The sequence below is a fragment of the Medicago sativa genome, chromosome 2, assembly GCF_051527215.1.
Source record: "Medicago sativa cultivar Bolivia chromosome 2, Bolivia_mono, whole genome shotgun sequence".
Classification (NCBI taxonomy): domain Eukaryota; kingdom Viridiplantae; phylum Streptophyta; class Magnoliopsida; order Fabales; family Fabaceae; genus Medicago; species Medicago sativa.
In genome coordinates, this window is record NC_140750.1 from 45,506,537 (window position 1) to 45,526,697 (window position 20,161).

At 36.4% G+C, this 20,161-nt stretch overlaps 1 long non-coding RNA gene across 1 annotated transcript; it reads left to right on the forward strand.

Annotated features, from left to right (window-relative positions):
- Positions 1-10,346: 10,346 nt before the first annotated feature.
- LOC146946880 (uncharacterized) lies at positions 10,347-19,412 on the forward strand. The gene is made up of 3 exons (XR_015026842.1): positions 10,347-10,969; positions 12,827-17,299; positions 19,157-19,412. It is a non-coding gene; the product is annotated as an uncharacterized LOC146946880 (long non-coding RNA).
- The last annotated feature ends 749 nt before the right edge of the window (positions 19,413-20,161 follow it).

The window sequence follows — 20,161 nt, forward strand, 5'->3', positions numbered from 1 at the left end:
ATATGCATTTGATACTTGATGTTATAGAGAGTTTTTGTTGCATAAAAGATTGTTAAAACAACCTCCAATAGCTACTATTAACCCTAGAGACGAAATGACAGTTTTCGGGAAAACCGAAATTTCGCTCCAGGTTCGCTATTAGCGAAATCCTCTGGAGTAATTTCGCTATTAGCGAAATTTTCGCTATTGGCGTGCTTTCTTTAACATAGTTTTCCAAAAATCATATTTTTCATAAAATCTTATTTCCTCAAGTATCCCCATGCATATCATTCCTTTCGATTGTCTAAAAAAAATAATTCTATAACCTTTGCATGACAAGCATTAACATCATTCGATTCAATTCACGGCAGATTAGAAACTGATATCTTGTCATCCTAGCACTTAACATAAACTTCCACATAAAACTTCAACTTCGTCCGCTAAGAACGACTTAACTTATTTCTCTGCCAACTTATTCATTGTTAGAACCTTATTCTTACTGAACATATAAATCTTTATCTTCCGTTCTCATATCTCAATCCCTGAGAGCTTACTAATTCCATCAACACATATCGTCTTATCCTTAACTTATAATCTTGTACTTACGTTCCAGAATATATTTTCCTTTGCGTACAATAAGCCCGTTCCAACAACAACTCTTACCGAAGCTTCCGGTCACGCTTAAATATATATATATATATATATATATCCAACTTCTTCACTTACGGATACATGAAGTATCACTAACATCATACTTCGAATTTGTCGGAACGTTCTTTCCTAACATGCCTTACATTCCCGGAGGATTCACACTTGTGCTTGATTAGTTCATCGGCCACCTTTTTGGCACGGTCAAACTCTTACTAATACTTATCCGAGTTCTTACTTATGAGTTCACACTTTCCAGTGCATCTCCATCACATACTTCGTTCCTCCTGGGTCCTATTCAGCTCTCAGGCATCCATTCCAATTGTCGAATGCTAAATTGAGTTGATCAGGCTCAACTAACAACAACAATTAGAACTTTTACCCTGAACCCAATGGTCCCACTACCTTAGTTGTAATTTAATGACCCAAGGCACGGTCAGAATCGACCTGCTCTGATACCAATTGTAACACCCATACCAGACGTATCTAGAAAGTCTGGCACGTGCGTTATTATTAGTACTGGATACATTAAAATATACAACAATTAAAAACTTCGAATGAATAATATTTACATCAAGTTACGTTCGTATAAATAATAATACAACACCACTCATCCATACATAATAATACATCCTAGATGTCCACCTCGTCCTGCAGCTTTACGAACGAACCCTTGAAGTAATATCCATCCGGCTACGAACATGCATAACATCCTGCTTATCTGAAACAAATAAGGATTGGGATGAGACATAATGTCTCAGTGAGTTCCCCTAAATCCTAGGCTATAGGCAACCTCAAGGGGAAACCTAAGGTCACCACGTGTCTACATTACAACCTGACGGTTGATTATACGTGTGTGGGGACTTGCATACTTAGACGGTAGTGCATACTAGAGCCGTCATAATCATATCTTACTTGTTATAGGCTTCACTTCCTATACGTGTCATGGCGGTCAGAAGGGAACCTAGAACCGCATTGCCAAGAATACGATCTACGTATCAAGGCCTAACATAACATAATCATGGCACGATTCTAAACCGGACGATTAGGGGAAACCTAAGATCGTCATCGGCATCATGTTCATAACTTGCTCTATACATAACTTGTACTATTTCATATCTTGCTCTTGCTCTTAACTTAATCATGAGCATAAACATAAACATAACATAATCATATCGTGCATAAACGTATCTAAGTTCATTCATTAGGTTAGCGTTGAACAAACAGTTATTATCTTGATTCATTTTACGGATAGTCCCGGGTGGAGTAACCCCGAAATCAATCCCATACATGACCGATGTACGTACATCGGACTCCCTCGGTGTCGTGCGGGTCCCTTGCGGCTTGAACCGTTCCCCTTGGGTCGAGAACCTCCCGTATCCCCCTGGCGTGGATAACAAGAGACACGAGCACCTACGTCTTGTTAATTTCGGTGACATGCGGGTCCCTTACGGCTTGAATCGTTCCCCTTAGATCGAGAACCTCCTGTATCCCCCTGATGTGGATAACAAGAGACATGCCACCTACTTATACTTGTCATGGTCTTGTCATTCATATAAAATAAACCTATACATACATGCTTGCTTATTACCTCGGACCCTTGAGTCGATCCGATTAGCGGTAACTTGTACTTGTTCATAAACATACTTATCGTGGCGGAGAGATTATCTAGTCAATCCACGGCTTACATATTTGCTAAGTCATACTTGATCATAGGCGAAGAACATACACTTCGCATCTTATCTTTCTAGGAATTCATCCTATACTAGCCATACTTATTGTTCATGCTATCTTGCTAGTTCTCAACACTATGTTGAGGCTCTACATTCATGCCCATTCTTATTTCATAGCTACCCGAGTAATATCGGCTTAATCTCCCTTGATTCACTCTTGTCATTCTTATTAGGTTTGCCATGATTTTCTTTTCAAGAATCGTTTGATGTTATGTGCATTGCCTAGATGTTGTTTTAGGGTTATGAAGTTGTAAAACGTTGAAAGAAATGCTTCGAAACGCACTACCGACCCGAGGGAGGCCCAACAGGCCAAAATTAAGTTGGCCATTCCAGAGGGCTGCGCTAATAGCGCCCCTGGAGCGTGGCTTTTCTGGGGAGCTACGCTATTAGCGTAGAATTTCGCTAATAGCGTAGTTCTTCGGGTCTGTGGTACCAAATTTCCAATTTTGACCCAAAACTTGTCCAGTTCGATCCTGCAATGCACCATAATCATCCAGCAACATATATATACATTTATAAACTTATTTCATGGCAAACTAACAAGTAATCAACAAGAATTTATCAAAAGTACATTTAGGTTCAAAACCTCTCTTAAACATAATTCTATGCTTTAAACATGGAATTTACACAACCCAAGGAAGGTAAACTATCTATGGAACTCACCCTATCATGTTTGCTTGCTTTCCTTCAAGTCCAAGCTCAAACCCTAGCTTTTGCTTCAATCTTGATCTTTAGCTTTTCCCACCAAACCAAGCTTTAATCCAAGTTTTCTCTTGTTTCTTGCTTACCAAGCCACCATATGCATGATTTTGGAAGACTTTGATGCCTTAGAGAGGAAAGATTGGGGGCGGTTCATAGAGAGAAGGAGGAGAGAATTTTCTTCCCAAAACCTAGAGAGAGAAAGTGGAGTGGGAAATGAGTAATTTGTGCCCCAAACATACTTATATACTCCCTTATGCGAGATTACTTAAATACCCTTCGTCTCAGTCGTGTTTACCTGCCACTGATACATAACTCATGCTTAACTGATATTACTTATAAATATCTTTCGTCGTACTTAACTTTCTTCATCATAACCACTTTCCATAAACCTGAGCCCTCTGCTACATTTAACAGATGAAATTTCCATTAGCTGACGAGCGGGATGTTACACATGTGTTCAATTTACCAAATTTAAAAACAAAATAGGTTCAAATATCATGTTTCGCATAAAGGGATATAGAGGGACAAGTTCAACCTTCATATTTATCAAACTTCTAACCATATAGGCTAAAATCTCGTTTTCGCGACAATGAACATTCCAATACTTTCATTTTACCGAATATGAAACCAAATAGGTTCACATATCATGTTTTGCATCAAGGGCCATCGAGGGTTCAACCTTCATATTTATCAAACTTGTAACGATATTAGCTAAAATTTCGTTTTCGCAGCAAGGATCATCTCATTACTTTCTAGTTACATAATTTAAAACCAAATAGGTTCAATATTATGTTACGCATCAAAGGACATCGAGAGACAAATTCAACCTTCATATTTATCAAACTTCTAACCATATAAGCTAAAATCTCATTTTTGTGACAAGGGTCATTCCAATACACTTTCATTTTACCGAATACAAAACCAAATAGTTTCATATATCATATTTTGCATCAAGGGACATCGAGGGACAAGTTTTTTTTTATCAAACTTCATACCATATAGGCTAAAATCTCATTTTCGCCTCATGTTTCGCATCAAGGGACAAGTTCAAACTTCTCATTTATCAAACTTGTAGGCATATATACCAAAATCAAATTTTCGAGACAAGGGTCATTCCAATACTTTTATATTACCGAATTAAAAATCAAATATGTCTAAATATCAAGTTTTAAATCAAGGGAAGTTGAGGGACAAGTTCAACCTTCATATTTATCAAAATTGTAACCATATAGTCCAAAATCTCGTTTTCGCAACAAGGGACATTCCAATACCTTCATTTTACCGAATATGAAACCAAATAGGTTCACATATCATGTTTCGCGTCAAGGGACATCGAGGGACATGGTCAAACTTCAAAATTGTCAAACCTTTAAGCATATAAGCTAAAATCTCGTTTTTGCAATAAGGGTCATGCCATTATTTTCTGTTACCAAATTTAAAACCAAATAGGTTCACATATTATGTTACGCATCAAAGGACATCGAGGGACAAATTCAACCTTCATATTTATCAAACTTTTAATCATATAGGCTACAATCTCATTTTCACGACAAGGGTCATTTCAAGACTTTCATTTTACCTTATTTAAAACAAAATAGGTTCACATATCATTTTTCAAATCAAGGGACAAGTTCAATCTTCTCATTTATCAAACTTGTAACCATTATCTTTTTTGCGACAAGGGTCATTCCAATACTTTCATTTTACCAAATACAAAAACAAATAGGTTCACATATCATGTTTCACATCAAGCGACATCAAGAGATAATTTCAAACTTCCCATTTATCAAACTTTGTAACCATATAGGCTAAAATCTCGTTTTTGTGACAAGGGTCATCCCAATACTTTATATTTACCGAGGGACAAGTTCAAACTTCCAATTTATCAAACATGTAACCATTTAAGCTAAAATCTGTTTTTCGCGGCAAACAGAAGACATAACTCAATAAAATAAAAAGAAAAAAACTCCAAAGTTATAAACTCAAAAGACAATCGATAAAAAAAATAAACAAAACATACAAAAGAGATTATACTTTGACGACAAAATTCAATATCTAAAAAAACTAAAACAAATGGTAAAAGATGAATAAAGAGAGATGTTGTGGTGATTAAAGAAATTAAATTTACAAGTGTTACAAGACTAACCTTGAGAGAACTGCATATTTAACGATTGATCCATCAATCAAGAAGCTTCGTATTTCTTCCCATTTAATCAAATATCACATTTTAGCGTCAACTGTCATCGAAACAAAATATTAACTTTCCTATTTATCAAATTTATATTAAACTAAAATCATTTTCGGTTTGAGGATCATTGAACCACATTTTCATACTTCCAGTTTAGCAAAATCCAAACAAACTCGGCTTAAAAATCATATTTCGCATCAAGGGACATCGAGGTACAAGTTCAACCTTCTCATTTATCATTTTCGTAACCATAAATGCTAAAACCTCATTTTTGCGACAAAAGTCATCGAGAAACAATATGATAGGAGAGAAAAAGCATGTGTTCAATTTACCAAATTTAAAAAACAAAATAGGTTCAAATATCATGTTTCGCATAAAGGGATATAGAGGGACAAGTTCAACCTTCATATTTATCAAACTTCTAACCATATAGGCTAAAATCTCGTTTTCGCGACAATGAACATTCCAATACTTTCATTTTACCGAATATGAAACCAAATAGGTTCACATATCATGTTTTGCATCAAGGGCCATCGAGGGTTCAACCTTCATATTTATCAAACTTGTAACGATATTAGCTAAAATTTCGTTTTCGCAGCAAGGATCATCTCATTACTTTCTATTTACATAATTTAAAACCAAATAGGTTCAATATTATGTTACGCATCAAAGGACATCGAGGGACAAATTCAACCTTCATATTTATCAAACTTCTAACCATATAAGCTAAAATCTCATTTTTGTGACAAGGGTCATTCCAATACACTTTCATTTTACCGAATACAAAACCAAATAGTTTCATATATCATATTTTGCATCAAGGGACATCGAGGGACAAGTTTTTTTTTATCAAACTTCATACCATATAGGCTAAAATCTCATTTTCGCCTCATGTTTCGCATCAAGGGACAAGTTCAAACTTCTCATTTATCAAACTTGTAGGCATATATACCAAAATCAAATTTTCGAGACAAGGGTCATTCCAATACTTTTATATTACCGAATTAAAAATCAAATATGTCCAAATATCAAGTTTTAAATCAAGGGAAGTTGAGGGACAAGTTCAACCTTCATATTTATCAAAATTGTAACCATATAGTCCAAAATCTCGTTTTCGCAACAAGGGACATTCCAATACCTTCATTTTACCGAATATGAAACCAAATAGGTTCACATATCATGTTTCGCGTCAAGGGACATCGAGGGACATGGTCAAACTTCAAAATTGTCAAACCTTTAAGCATATAAGCTAAAATCTCGTTTTTGCAATAAGGGTCATGCCATTATTTTCTGTTACCAAATTTTAAACCAAATAGGTTCACATATTATGTTACGCATCAAAGGACATCGAGGGACAAATTCAACCTTCATATTTATCAAACTTTTAATCATATAGGCTACAATCTCATTTTCACGACAAGGGTCATTTCAAGACTTTCATTTTACCTTATTTAAAACAAAATAGGTTCACATATCATTTTTCAAATCAAGGGACAAGTTCAATCTTCTCATTTATCAAACTTGTAACCATTCTCTTTTTTGCGACAAGGGTCATTCCAATACTTTCATTTTACCAAATACAAAAACAAATAGGTTCACATATCATGTTTCACATCAAGCGACATCAAGAGATAATTTCAAACTTCCCATTTATCAAACTTTGTAACCATATAGGCTAAAATCTCATTTTTGTGACAAGGGTCATCCCAATACTTTATATTTACCGAGGGACAAGTTCAAACTTCCAATTTATCAAACAAGTAACCATTTAAGCTAAAATCTGTTTTTCGCGGCAAACAGAAGACATAACTCAATAAAATAAAAAGAAAAAAACTCCAAAGTTATAAACTCAAAAGACAATCGATAAAAAAAAATAAACAAAACATACGAAAGAGATTATATTTTGACGACAAAATTCAATATCTAAAAAAACTAAAACAAATGGTAAAAGATGAATAAAGAGAGATGTTGTGGTGATTAAAGAAATTAAATTTACAAGTGTTACAAGACTAACCTTGAGAGAACTGCATATTTAACGATTGATTCATCAATCAAGAAGCTTCATATTTCTTCCCATTTAATCAAATATCACATTTTAGCGTCAACTGTCATCGAAACAAAATATTAACTTTCCTATTTATCAAATTTATATTAAACTAAAATCATTTTCGGTTTGAGGATCATTGAACCACATTTTCATACTTCCAGTTTAGCAAAATCCAAACAAACTCGGCTTAAAAATCATATTTCGCATCAAGGGACATCGAGGTACAAGTTCAACCTTCTCATTTATCATTTTCGTAACCATAAATGCTAAAACCTCATTTTTGCGACAAAAGTCATCGAGAAACAATATGATAAGAGAGAAAAAGCATGTGTTCAATTTACCAAATTTAAAAACAAAATAGGTTCAAATATCATGTTTCGCATAAAGGGATATAGAGGGACAAGTTCAACCTTCATATTTATCAAACTTCTAACCATATAGGCTAAAATCTCGTTTTCGCGACAATGAACATTCCAATACTTTCATTTTACCGAATATGAAACCAAATAGGTTCACATATCATGTTTTGCATCAAGGGCCATCGAGGGTTCAACCTTCATATTTATCAAACTTGTAACGATATTAGCTAAAATTTCGTTTTCGCAGCAAGGATCATCTCATTACTTTCTATTTACATAATTTAAAACCAAATAGGTTCAATATTATGTTACGCATCAAAGGACATCGAGGGACAAATTCAACCTTCATATTTATCAAACTTCTAACCATATAAGCTAAAATCTCATTTTTGTGACAAGGGTCATTCCAATACACTTTCATTTTACCGAATACAAAACCAAATAGTTTCATATATCATATTTTGCATCAAGGGACATCGAGGGACAAGTTTTTTTTTATCAAACTTCATACCATATAGGCTAAAATCTCATTTTCGCCTCATGTTTCGCATCAAGGGACAAGTTCAAACTTCTCATTTATCAAACTTGTAGGCATATATACCAAAATCAAATTTTCGAGACAAGGGTCATTCCAATACTTTTATATTACCGAATTAAAAATCAAATATGTCCAAATATCAAGTTTTAAATCAAGGGAAGTTGAGGGACAAGTTCAACCTTCATATTTATCAAAATTGTAACCATATAGTCCAAAATCTCGTTTTCGCAACAAGGGACATTCCAATACCTTCATTTTACCGAATATGAAACCAAATAGGTTCACATATCATGTTTCGCGTCAAGGGACATCGAGGGACATGGTCAAACTTCAAAATTGTCAAACCTTTAAGCATATAAGCTAAAATCTCGTTTTTGCAATAAGGGTCATGCCATTATTTTCTGTTACCAAATTTTAAACCAAATAGGTTCACATATTATGTTACGCATCAAAGGACATCGAGGGACAAATTCAACCTTCATATTTATCAAACTTTTAATCATATAGGCTACAATCTCATTTTCACGACAAGGGTCATTTCAAGACTTTCATTTTACCTTATTTAAAACAAAATAGGTTCACATATCATTTTTCAAATCAAGGGACAAGTTCAATCTTCTCATTTATCAAACTTGTAACCATTCTCTTTTTTGCGACAAGGGTCATTCCAATACTTTCATTTTACCAAATACAAAAACAAATAGGTTCACATATCATGTTTCACATCAAGCGACATCAAGAGATAATTTCAAACTTCCCATTTATCAAACTTTGTAACCATATAGGCTAAAATCTCATTTTTGTGACAAGGGTCATCCCAATACTTTATATTTACCGAGGGACAAGTTCAAACTTCCAATTTATCAAACAAGTAACCATTTAAGCTAAAATCTGTTTTTCGCGGCAAACAGAAGACATAACTCAATAAAATAAAAAGAAAAAAACTCCAAAGTTATAAACTCAAAAGACAATCGATAAAAAAAAATAAACAAAACATACGAAAGAGATTATATTTTGACGACAAAATTCAATATCTAAAAAAACTAAAACAAATGGTAAAAGATGAATAAAGAGAGATGTTGTGGTGATTAAAGAAATTAAATTTACAAGTGTTACAAGACTAACCTTGAGAGAACTGCATATTTAACGATTGATTCATCAATCAAGAAGCTTCATATTTCTTCCCATTTAATCAAATATCACATTTTAGCGTCAACTGTCATCGAAACAAAATATTAACTTTCCTATTTATCAAATTTATATTAAACTAAAATCATTTTCGGTTTGAGGATCATTGAACCACATTTTCATACTTCCAGTTTAGCAAAATCCAAACAAACTCGGCTTAAAAATCATATTTCGCATCAAGGGACATCGAGGTACAAGTTCAACCTTCTCATTTATCATTTTCGTAACCATAAATGCTAAAACCTCATTTTTGCGACAAGAGTCATCGAGAAACAATATGATAGGAGAGAAAAAGCATGTGTTCAATTTACCAAATTTAAAAACAAAATAGGTTCAAATATCATGTTTCGCATAAAGGGATATAGAGGGACAAGTTCAACCTTCATATTTATCAAACTTCTAACCATATAGGCTAAAATCTCGTTTTCGCGACAATGAACATTCCAATACTTTCATTTTACCGAATATGAAACCAAATAGGTTCACATATCATGTTTTGCATCAAGGGCCATCGAGGGTTCAGCCTTCATATTTATCAAACTTGTAACGATATTAGCTAAAATTTCGTTTTCGCAGCAAGGATCATCTCATTACTTTCTATTTACATAATTTAAAACCAAATAGGTTCAATATTATGTTACGCATCAAAGGACATCGAGGGACAAATTCAACCTTCATATTTATCAAACTTCTAACCATATAAGCTAAAATCTCATTTTTGTGACAAGGGTCATTCCAATACACTTTCATTTTACCGAATACAAAACCAAATAGTTTCATATATCATATTTTGCATCAAGGGACATCGAGGGACAAGTTTTTTTTTATCAAACTTCATACCATATAGGCTAAAATCTCATTTTCGCCTCATGTTTCGCATCAAGGGACAAGTTCAAACTTCTCATTTATCAAACTTGTAGGCATATATACCAAAATCAAATTTTCGAGACAAGGGTCTGTAACATCCCGCCTGTCAGTATCAGAATATTACCAGACGATAATGCCAGAGGATTTAAGTTCATGGAAAATAAGAGTGATGGAAATATTTTATGGGATGTTAGCTTAATACGATTTCAGTATCAGTGTCGTATTAAACACGCTTGGAGCAAGGGCAATTTAGTAATTGCACGTTTGAGAGATATTTATTTGATTTTGGCTCAAAATATCTCACTTTCCACTCTTCTTTCTCTCTCTAGGTTTTGGCAAGAAATTCTTCTCCTCCTTCTCTCCTCTTTCACGCCTTCCTCTCTTCTCCTTGTCATCCAAGAATTTGATTTCATTTTTATACATACTTGAGCAAAGATTCTTCAAGATCATAGTGAAGAATGGAAGCTTGGTTTGGATTGTTACCACTACTCTTTCTTTTCACCAAGAGAACCTCAAGAGGTTAGGGTCTTGGTTATGTTGGAAGTAGAAGCATGATTTTGTGCATGATGTGGTTCTTCATGATCAAGAAACAAAGAGAAGCATGGAAGAAGTGGGATTGATGAGCTAAAGCCATGGATTTGAGTTGAACCAAGAGCAAGGGTTTTGGCATTCTTGAGCTTAGGACTTGGAGGCTTTGGGAATCAAGTGCAAACATTAGAGGTGAGTTCCATAGATAGATTACCCACCTTTGGGGTTGTTTAATCTTGTGAAGGATAATGATTTATGCTAGTTTAGTTTTAATGGAATTTTAGTACCCCAAGCCAATTCTAGTTGATTATATGTTAAAAATTGCCATGAGTTATGTTTAAATGATGCTATACATGTTGTTGTATGAGTTTGATGCATTACAGGGTCGAATTGGACGAGTTTTGGGTCGAAAATGGCGAAAACCCGTAGCTGAAAACACCGAAAACGCAACAATCGCAGCGCTGCGCCTGTACAAGGGCGCTAGGCGCCCACACACAGGGAGCCAGCGCTAGGCGCCCCACTCCTGGCGCCAGGCGCCCCAGACAGGACAACCTCCGCGTTGTTCTGCGTTCGGGTGCTTGGGGGCAGTCGTGTGGGGGTCCGTAGCGATCGTTTCGAAGTGTTCTTTCACTGTTTTCACTTATTTTTCTACTGGAACAAGTTTGGCTTTATCAAATCATAGAATTTATAAACGGCTTGAAACTTGGGTTTATGGCATTTTCGGTCTCTAGTAATTATTGAAACTTTGCACGCCTCGTCAATTGATCCTTGCATCATTAATCATGGCAATCTTAGCATGTATTACAAGGATGGCTCAAGAGAGTTTTAACCGAATTATTCGGGTAGCAAGGAACTAGGCATGGGATGAAAGTAGAGCCTTGACATAGCTTGTCAAGAACTAGAATAGTTAGAAGAGAAAAGAATGCTAGACATGAGTAGTATGTTTGAATAGACACGAAGTGATATAGAATATTATCTTCGCATAAGAGCTAAGTGTCATACGAGTATGGCAAGACGTGAATTGATTAGATATCTCTTCACATAGAAGGTTAAGCAAGCACATAGTTTACCTCTAGCCGGATCGTATAGACATCCGGGGTAAAAGAGATAGCTAGTATAGATTTAATACTCATGCATATATTTAGATCAAGACTTTTAAGTTAAGGTGCCATGTCTCTTGTGTCCACACTAGGTTGGTTCAAGAGGTTTCCATTAGGTGAAACGGGGTTAGCCGTAAGGAACCCGCATGTCACTTAGTAAGCAAGAGGTAGTGTCGTGTCTCTTGTGTCCACATTAGGTTGGTTCAAGAGGTTTCCATTAGGTGAAACGGGGTTAGCCGTAAGGATCCCGCACGTCACTGCAGGAGTGCCGTTGGTTATACCTTAGATAGGTTTCCATCGGATAGATAGGGAATGCGCTCGGGGTTACTCCACTCGGGGCTTTCCGTAAAATGAACTCAGATAATGTTTGATTGTTAAACGCTAACTTTATGAATGAACTTGACTATGCATATTTATTAGATATATTTATGATAAGTCACAGAGCCTTGACGTAGGTCGTCAAGAACTAGTAAAACCTTGACGTAGATCGTCAAGAATAGTAGAGCATAGACGTAGAGCGTCAAAACTAGTATGATAGCAAGATATGATACGTGTTAGAAACATTGTATTATTCATTAGAGCAAATAGAGAAAGATATGCCGATGACGGTCCTAGGTCTCCCCTAACCGTCCGGTTTAGAATGGTGTCATGATTATAGTATGTTAGGCCTTGATACGTAGAGCGTATTCTTGGCATTGCGGTTTTAGTTTCCCCTCGACCGCCATGACACGTATAGGAAGTGAAGCCTATAACAAGTGAGATAAGACTATGACGGCCCTAGTATGCACGACCGTCTAAGTATGCAAGTCCCCACACACGTATAATCAACCGTCAGGTTGTATTTTTAGACACGTGGTGACCGTAGGGTTCCCTTGAGGTTGCCTATAGCCTAGGATTTAGGGGAACTCACTGAGACATTATGTCTCATTCCAATCCTTATTTGTTTCAGATAAGCAGGACGTTTATGCATGTTCGGAGCCGAATGGATATTACTTCAAGGGTTCGTTCGTAAAGCTGCAGGACGTCATGGACATCAAGGATGTATTTTTATGTATGGATGAGTTGTGTTGTATTATTATTTATACGAACGTAACTTGATGTAAATATTATTCATTCGAAGTTTTTAGTTGTTGTATATTTTAATGTATCCAGTACTAATATTAACGCACGTGCCAGACTTTCTAGATACGTCTGGTATGGGTGTTACAATTTGGTATCAGAGCAGGTCGATTCAGACCGTGCCTTGGGTCATTAAGTTACAACAAAGGTAGTGGGACCATTGGGTTCCGGGTAAATGTTCTAGTTGTTGTTGTTAGTTGAGCCTGATCAACTCAATTTAGCATTCGACGATTAGAATGGATGTCTGAGAGCTGAATAGGACCCTGGAGGGACGAAGTATGTGAAGAAGATGCACTGGAAAGTGTGAACTCAGAAGTAAGAACTCGGAATGAGTATTAGTAAGAAGTTGATCGTGCCAGTAGGTGGACGGTGAACTAAGCAAGTAGAAGTATGAATCCTCCGGGACTGTAAGGTAAAGTTAAGAAGGGGCGCTTAGACAGTGTTGGGTAAGTTGTTGATGATACTTCGTATACCCGTAAGTGAAGGATATGGAAATATCTTCGTAGGACCTGAAGCTTCAGTAAGGGTCGTAGTTAGAACGGAATTGTATTCCAGAAAGTAAGCGCAAGGCTACAAGATAGAGAGCAGTCGACGTAGGTTAACGGGATTAGTAGACTCTCAGGATTAGTGTTATGTTATTGAAGTTATGGACTTGAATGTTCAAGGTGAACAAGGTTCTAGTGTTCGGGAAGCTACGTTAAGCGGTAACGCAGGGAAGTAAGCTACTCGTAGTAGAAAAGGATTCGGTGAAAGTTTTATGTTATCAGGAATGAGGCATTAATTTCTAAAGTGCCGAGAATTGTATCGAATTAGGTTGATGCTTTCCATGCATATGTAGTAGGATATTTTAGATGTTAGGAATGACTGATGTGCATTAAATTACTTGAGAAATAAAAAAAAATTTATACAAACTATGTTTTGAAAAAAAAATTGAGCTGAAGAAACTCATCAATAGCGAACCCGGAGCGAAATTTTTCAGTTCGTCTCTAGGGAATGCAGTGACTATTGGAGAGTTGTCTTCACCATCTTTTATGCAACGAAAAATTGTTTTTGATATCAAGTGACGAATGCATATCACATCCTAAGGTTTCCAAAGGGAAAAAGGCATGAGCAACTATCAATGAAAAATCGATCCGGTTTAACGTGACTTTGGAAGTTAATGTGTCAAAAGATAAGAATGAGTTTAGACCAAGAGTTTAGAGGCACCAGTATCTAGAATGAAAGTCACAGATGTGAAATCATAAGGCAAGAAGTTAAATGGTGCAAAGTCATATGAAATCATGAGGATTTTGGATTTCGCAGAGTTAAGAGTACCCCTCGAATCTATGTTTTGCTTGATGGACTTGCGAAGGCTAGTTAAGATGCTAAGTTGTAAAGTTTACATGTTTTTAGAAAGACATACGCATATGGGTGATTGAAGTTGACATTTTGAAATTCGAAGTGAAATTCTGTAGGTACCGGTTTGTTACGACTCGTATAGTTTGGCTAAACTCACTAGGACTAAGATTTGATGACACATACGTGTTATCAACTCGTTCTGTGAATTTAGAGTAATGACTGGGACCTAGATTCAGTATATTTTTTTTTATATAGTTGAAAGTCATCAACGTCAATGACCCTTGTGCTAATTTATGAAATTTCTTAGAAAGAAAAATTAACGAGCAAGCATAGAAAGAATTAAGCGAAACATAGTATGCGAGATACGAAGCTACAATGTTAGGTGCATAAGGAAGTTGTCCGAGTGCAAGATGAGTCTACCATGGGATGTTGTAAGCGCGTTTCATGGAATAGTAGTTATGTAATAGCAAAGATGTGCTCCTTGAGTTAAGTTGCTCAGGAATAAGAGTACGTATGACATTGATATGTCCAGAGGTAAGTTTCCTTGAGGTTCAATCTTACCAGCAAAGAGTAGAGCAAGGTTGCAGAGTAGCATGCAACATAGAAGTATCGAGCAGAGCTCAAGCAGATATTAATGTAATAATAGAAGAAGAATAAAGTTCACTCGTCTCAACGGATCAGCGTATTGGTTGAAGCCAACTGGTGGGAATCAGAGTAGCGCAACGGAAGTTAATTACTTAAGTTGCGAACAGTAGCCATGGAACATGGAATTTTGTAGTAAGAATCTTGTGAAAAATGTTCGAGATAGAAATACCATTTCAGTGAGAAGTATTATGTGGAAAGCGAGGAGTTCTCGTTATGTTAAGTAAGTATAGATGCTTATGCAGCCAGTAATGATTAAAGTAAAAGTTTAAAGAAAGCATCTTCACTCAGGTAAGATGAGAAAGATTAGAGTTAACACAGGTGAATTAATCAAGTTGCCTTTTGGTGATGTCTAATTCGTAGAAGAGCTGTTGGTTAGTCAGAAGGAGTATATGTTATATTGATGGAGTACGATTGATGAGTTATGCCTGACGAAGTGCATACCCTCTTATACCATACTTGTTAATTGATAACGATACTTTCTAGAATGGTGTCAAGCCACGTTTTTTTTAACTTTTAAAGATAAGGTCGGTATTAAGGAACTTGGGAACGATGTTAAAAAAAAAAAAGAAACATGAAATTTCACATTGTTAAGACTGATGAGATACGTCGTAAGCGAGTAAGCTCACTTAAGACGTACAGACTTCAGGACCAGCTTGTTAGAGACAAGTGTGAAGGAGAGTCATAAAACCTTTTTCAGATATAGAGACTTGTCCTGTGGTTCTGCAGTACTAGTATAGACTCAGTTTTAAAATGATATTTTTCTAGTCATGTATCTATTCATCCCAAGAACCTATGTACCAAAGTTTAGAAATTTTAGAAACAGAAGCTAGAATGAGTATCGTTATTAACTAACAAGCAATGGCGCTAAAAGTATGCCAATACTAGAAGGTAAAGTTTTATGAATGAATGACAATACCCATGTGATACTCAAGTCATACGGGATGCACGGATTTGTGCTTTGAGTGTACAATGCAAGTGCAAATGGACTTAGTAGAAAGTTTCAAGAGCATGTGAACCACCAGACAGGTTAATAGATTGTCAGATGAATCAGTGTAGTTGATTTCACTTCTTCATGCCAAGCTAGACAAGTTACCCATGAATTGCAGTACAGGGAGGTTATGAAAGATAGAAAGATTTCTTAAGACTCCTAAAAGAGATGATAGGTTTGCCGAATTATCAAGATGAGTAACAAAGTAAGAGGCAAAAGTCGCAAAGTGCGGCAAGAGAGATTATCTATGTGTGATAAAATGTATGCATGACAAGATGTGTTAGATACACGTAAACACTGCAGGGCAAACCTGGATATCAGTAGAACTCCAGTTTAAAGGCAAATCCTGAGTGATTCAGATAGAGAAAATTTATTAGATGCAGAGTTCATGCTATGCAGAGAAGGAATAGATCCGAGACAAGCAATCCTCCTATAACAAAGGTTAGTTTTAATCACTATGTTCTCAGACAGTTCTGTGATTTTGATAACGATGGTAAGATAGAAGAGACCATATTCAATCATATGCAAAATAAGAAAGAGGAAGAATTACATGTATTGATAAGGAAAGTATGCTTCGAAACTCTACGGAGTGAGTTTGATCAGATTTAGTATAACTGAAACCAAAGAAGACAGGTTTTAGTCGCAGCGATTGGTAGATGATTTCTAAATTTCGAGGACGAAATTTCTTTAAGGGGGGTAGAGTGTAACATCCCGCCTGTCAGTATCAGAATATTACCAGACGATAATGCCAGAGGATTTAAGTTCATGGAAAATAAGAGTGATGGAAATATTTTATGGGATGTTAGCTTAATACGATTTCAGTATCAGTGTCGTATTAAACACGCTTGGAGCAAGGGCAATTTAGTAATTGCACGTTTGAGAGATATTTATTTGATTTTGGCTCAAAATATCTCACTTTCCACTCTTCTTTCTCTCTCTAGGTTTTGGCAAGAAATTCTTCTCCTCCTTCTCTCCTCTTTCACGCCTTCCTCTCTTCTCCTTGTCATCCAAGAATTTGATTTCATTTTTATACATACTTGAGCAAAGATTCTTCAAGATCATAGTGAAGAATGGAAGCTTGGTTTGGATTGTTACCACTACTCTTTCTTTTCACCAAGAGAACCTCAAGAGGTTAGGGTCTTGGTTATGTTGGAAGTAGAAGCATGATTTTGTGCATGATGTGGTTCTTCATGATCAAGAAACAAAGAGAAGCATGGAAGAAGTGGGATTGATGAGCTAAAGCCATGGATTTGAGTTGAACCAAGAGCAAGGGTTTTGGCATTCTTGAGCTTAGGACTTGGAGGCTTTGGGAATCAAGTGCAAACATTAGAGGTGAGTTCCATAGATAGATTACCCACCTTTGGGGTTGTTTAATCTTGTGAAGGATAATGATTTATGCTAGTTTAGTTTTAATGGAATTTTAGTACCCCAAGCCAATTCTAGTTGATTATATGTTAAAAATTGCCATGAGTTATGTTTAAATGATGCTATACATGTTGTTGTATGAGTTTGATGCATTACAGGGTCGAATTGGACGAGTTTTGGGTCGAAAATGGCGAAAACCCGTAGCTGAAAACACCGAAAACGCAACAATCGCAGCGCTGCGCCTGTACAAGGGCGCTAGGCGCCCACACACAGGGAGCCAGCGCTAGGCGCCCCACTCCTGGCGCCAGGCGCCCCAGACAGGACAACCTCCGCGTTGTTCTGCGTTCGGGTGCTTGGGGGCAGTCGTGTGGGGGTCCGTAGCGATCGTTTCGAAGTGTTCTTTCACTGTTTTCACTTATTTTTCTACTGGAACAAGTTTGGCTTTATCAAATCATAGAATTTATAAACGGCTTGAAACTTGGGTTTATGGCATTTTCGGTCTCTAGTAATTATTGAAACTTTGCACGCCTCGTCAATTGATCCTTGCATCATTAATCATGGCAATCTTAGCATGTATTACAAGGATGGCTCAAGAGAGTTTTAACCGAATTATTCGGGTAGCAAGGAACTAGGCATGGGATGAAAGTAGAGCCTTGACATAGCTTGTCAAGAACTAGAATAGTTAGAAGAGAAAAGAATGCTAGACATGAGTAGTATGTTTGAATAGACACGAAGTGATATAGAATATTATCTTCGCATAAGAGCTAAGTGTCATACGAGTATGGCAAGACGTGAATTGATTAGATATCTCTTCACATAGAAGGTTAAGCAAGCACATAGTTTACCTCTAGCCGGATCGTATAGACATCCGGGGTAAAAGAGATAGCTAGTATAGATTTAATACTCATGCATATATTTAGATCAAGACTTTTAAGTTAAGGTGCCATGTCTCTTGTGTCCACACTAGGTTGGTTCAAGAGGTTTCCATTAGGTGAAACGGGGTTAGCCGTAAGGAACCCGCATGTCACTTAGTAAGCAAGAGGTAGTGTCGTGTCTCTTGTGTCCACATTAGGTTGGTTCAAGAGGTTTCCATTAGGTGAAACGGGGTTAGCCGTAAGGATCCCGCACGTCACTGCAGGAGTGCCGTTGGTTATACCTTAGATAGGTTTCCATCGGATAGATAGGGAATGCGCTCGGGGTTACTCCACTCGGGGCTTTCCGTAAAATGAACTCAGATAATGTTTGATTGTTAAACGCTAACTTTATGAATGAACTTGACTATGCATATTTATTAGATATATTTATGATAAGTCACAGAGCCTTGACGTAGGTCGTCAAGAACTAGTAAAACCTTGACGTAGATCGTCAAGAATAGTAGAGCATAGACGTAGAGCGTCAAAACTAGTATGATAGCAAGATATGATACGTGTTAGAAACATTGTATTATTCATTAGAGCAAATAGAGAAAGATATGCCGATGACGGTCCTAGGTCTCCCCTAACCGTCCGGTTTAGAATGGTGTCATGATTATAGTATGTTAGGCCTTGATACGTAGAGCGTATTCTTGGCATTGCGGTTTTAGTTTCCCCTCGACCGCCATGACACGTATAGGAAGTGAAGCCTATAACAAGTGAGATAAGACTATGACGGCCCTAGTATGCACGACCGTCTAAGTATGCAAGTCCCCACACACGTATAATCAACCGTCAGGTTGTATTTTTAGACACGTGGTGACCGTAGGGTTCCCTTGAGGTTGCCTATAGCCTAGGATTTAGGGGAACTCACTGAGACATTATGTCTCATTCCAATCCTTATTTGTTTCAGATAAGCAGGACGTTTATGCATGTTCGGAGCCGAATGGATATTACTTCAAGGGTTCGTTCGTAAAGCTGCAGGACGTCATGGACATCAAGGATGTATTTTTATGTATGGATGAGTTGTGTTGTATTATTATTTATACGAACGTAACTTGATGTAAATATTATTCATTCGAAGTTTTTAGTTGTTGTATATTTTAATGTATCCAGTACTAATATTAACGCACGTGCCAGACTTTCTAGATACGTCTGGTATGGGTGTTACAGGGTCATTCCAATACTTTTATATTACCGAATTAAAAATCAAATATGTCCAAATATCAAGTTTTAAATCAAGGGAAGTTGAGGGACAAGTTTAACCTTCATATTTATCAAAATTGTAACCATATAGTCCAAAATCTCGTTTTCGCAACAAGGGACATTCCAATACCTTCATTTTACCGAATATGAAACCAAATAGGTTCACATATCATGTTTCGCGTCAAGGGACATCGAGGGACATGGTCAAACTTCAAAATTGTCAAACCTTTAAGCATATAAGCTAAAATCTCGTTTTTGCAATAAGGGTCATGCCATTATTTTCTGTTACCAAATTTTAAACCAAATAGGTTCACATATTATGTTACGCATCAAAGGACATCGAGGGACAAATTCAACCTTCATATTTATCAAACTTTTAATCATATAGGCTACAATCTCATTTTCACGACAAGGGTCATTTCAAGACTTTCATTTTACCTTATTTAAAACAAAATAGGTTCACATATCATTTTTCAAATCAAGGGACAAGTTCAATCTTCTCATTTATCAAACTTGTAACCATTCTCTTTTTTGCGGCAAGGGTCATTCCAATACTTTCATTTTACCAAATACAAAAACAAATAGGTTCACATATCATGTTTCACATCAAGCGACATCAAGAGATAATTTCAAACTTCCCATTTATCAAACTTTGTAACCATATAGGCTAAAATCTCCTTTTTGTGACAAGGGTCATCCCAATACTTTATAT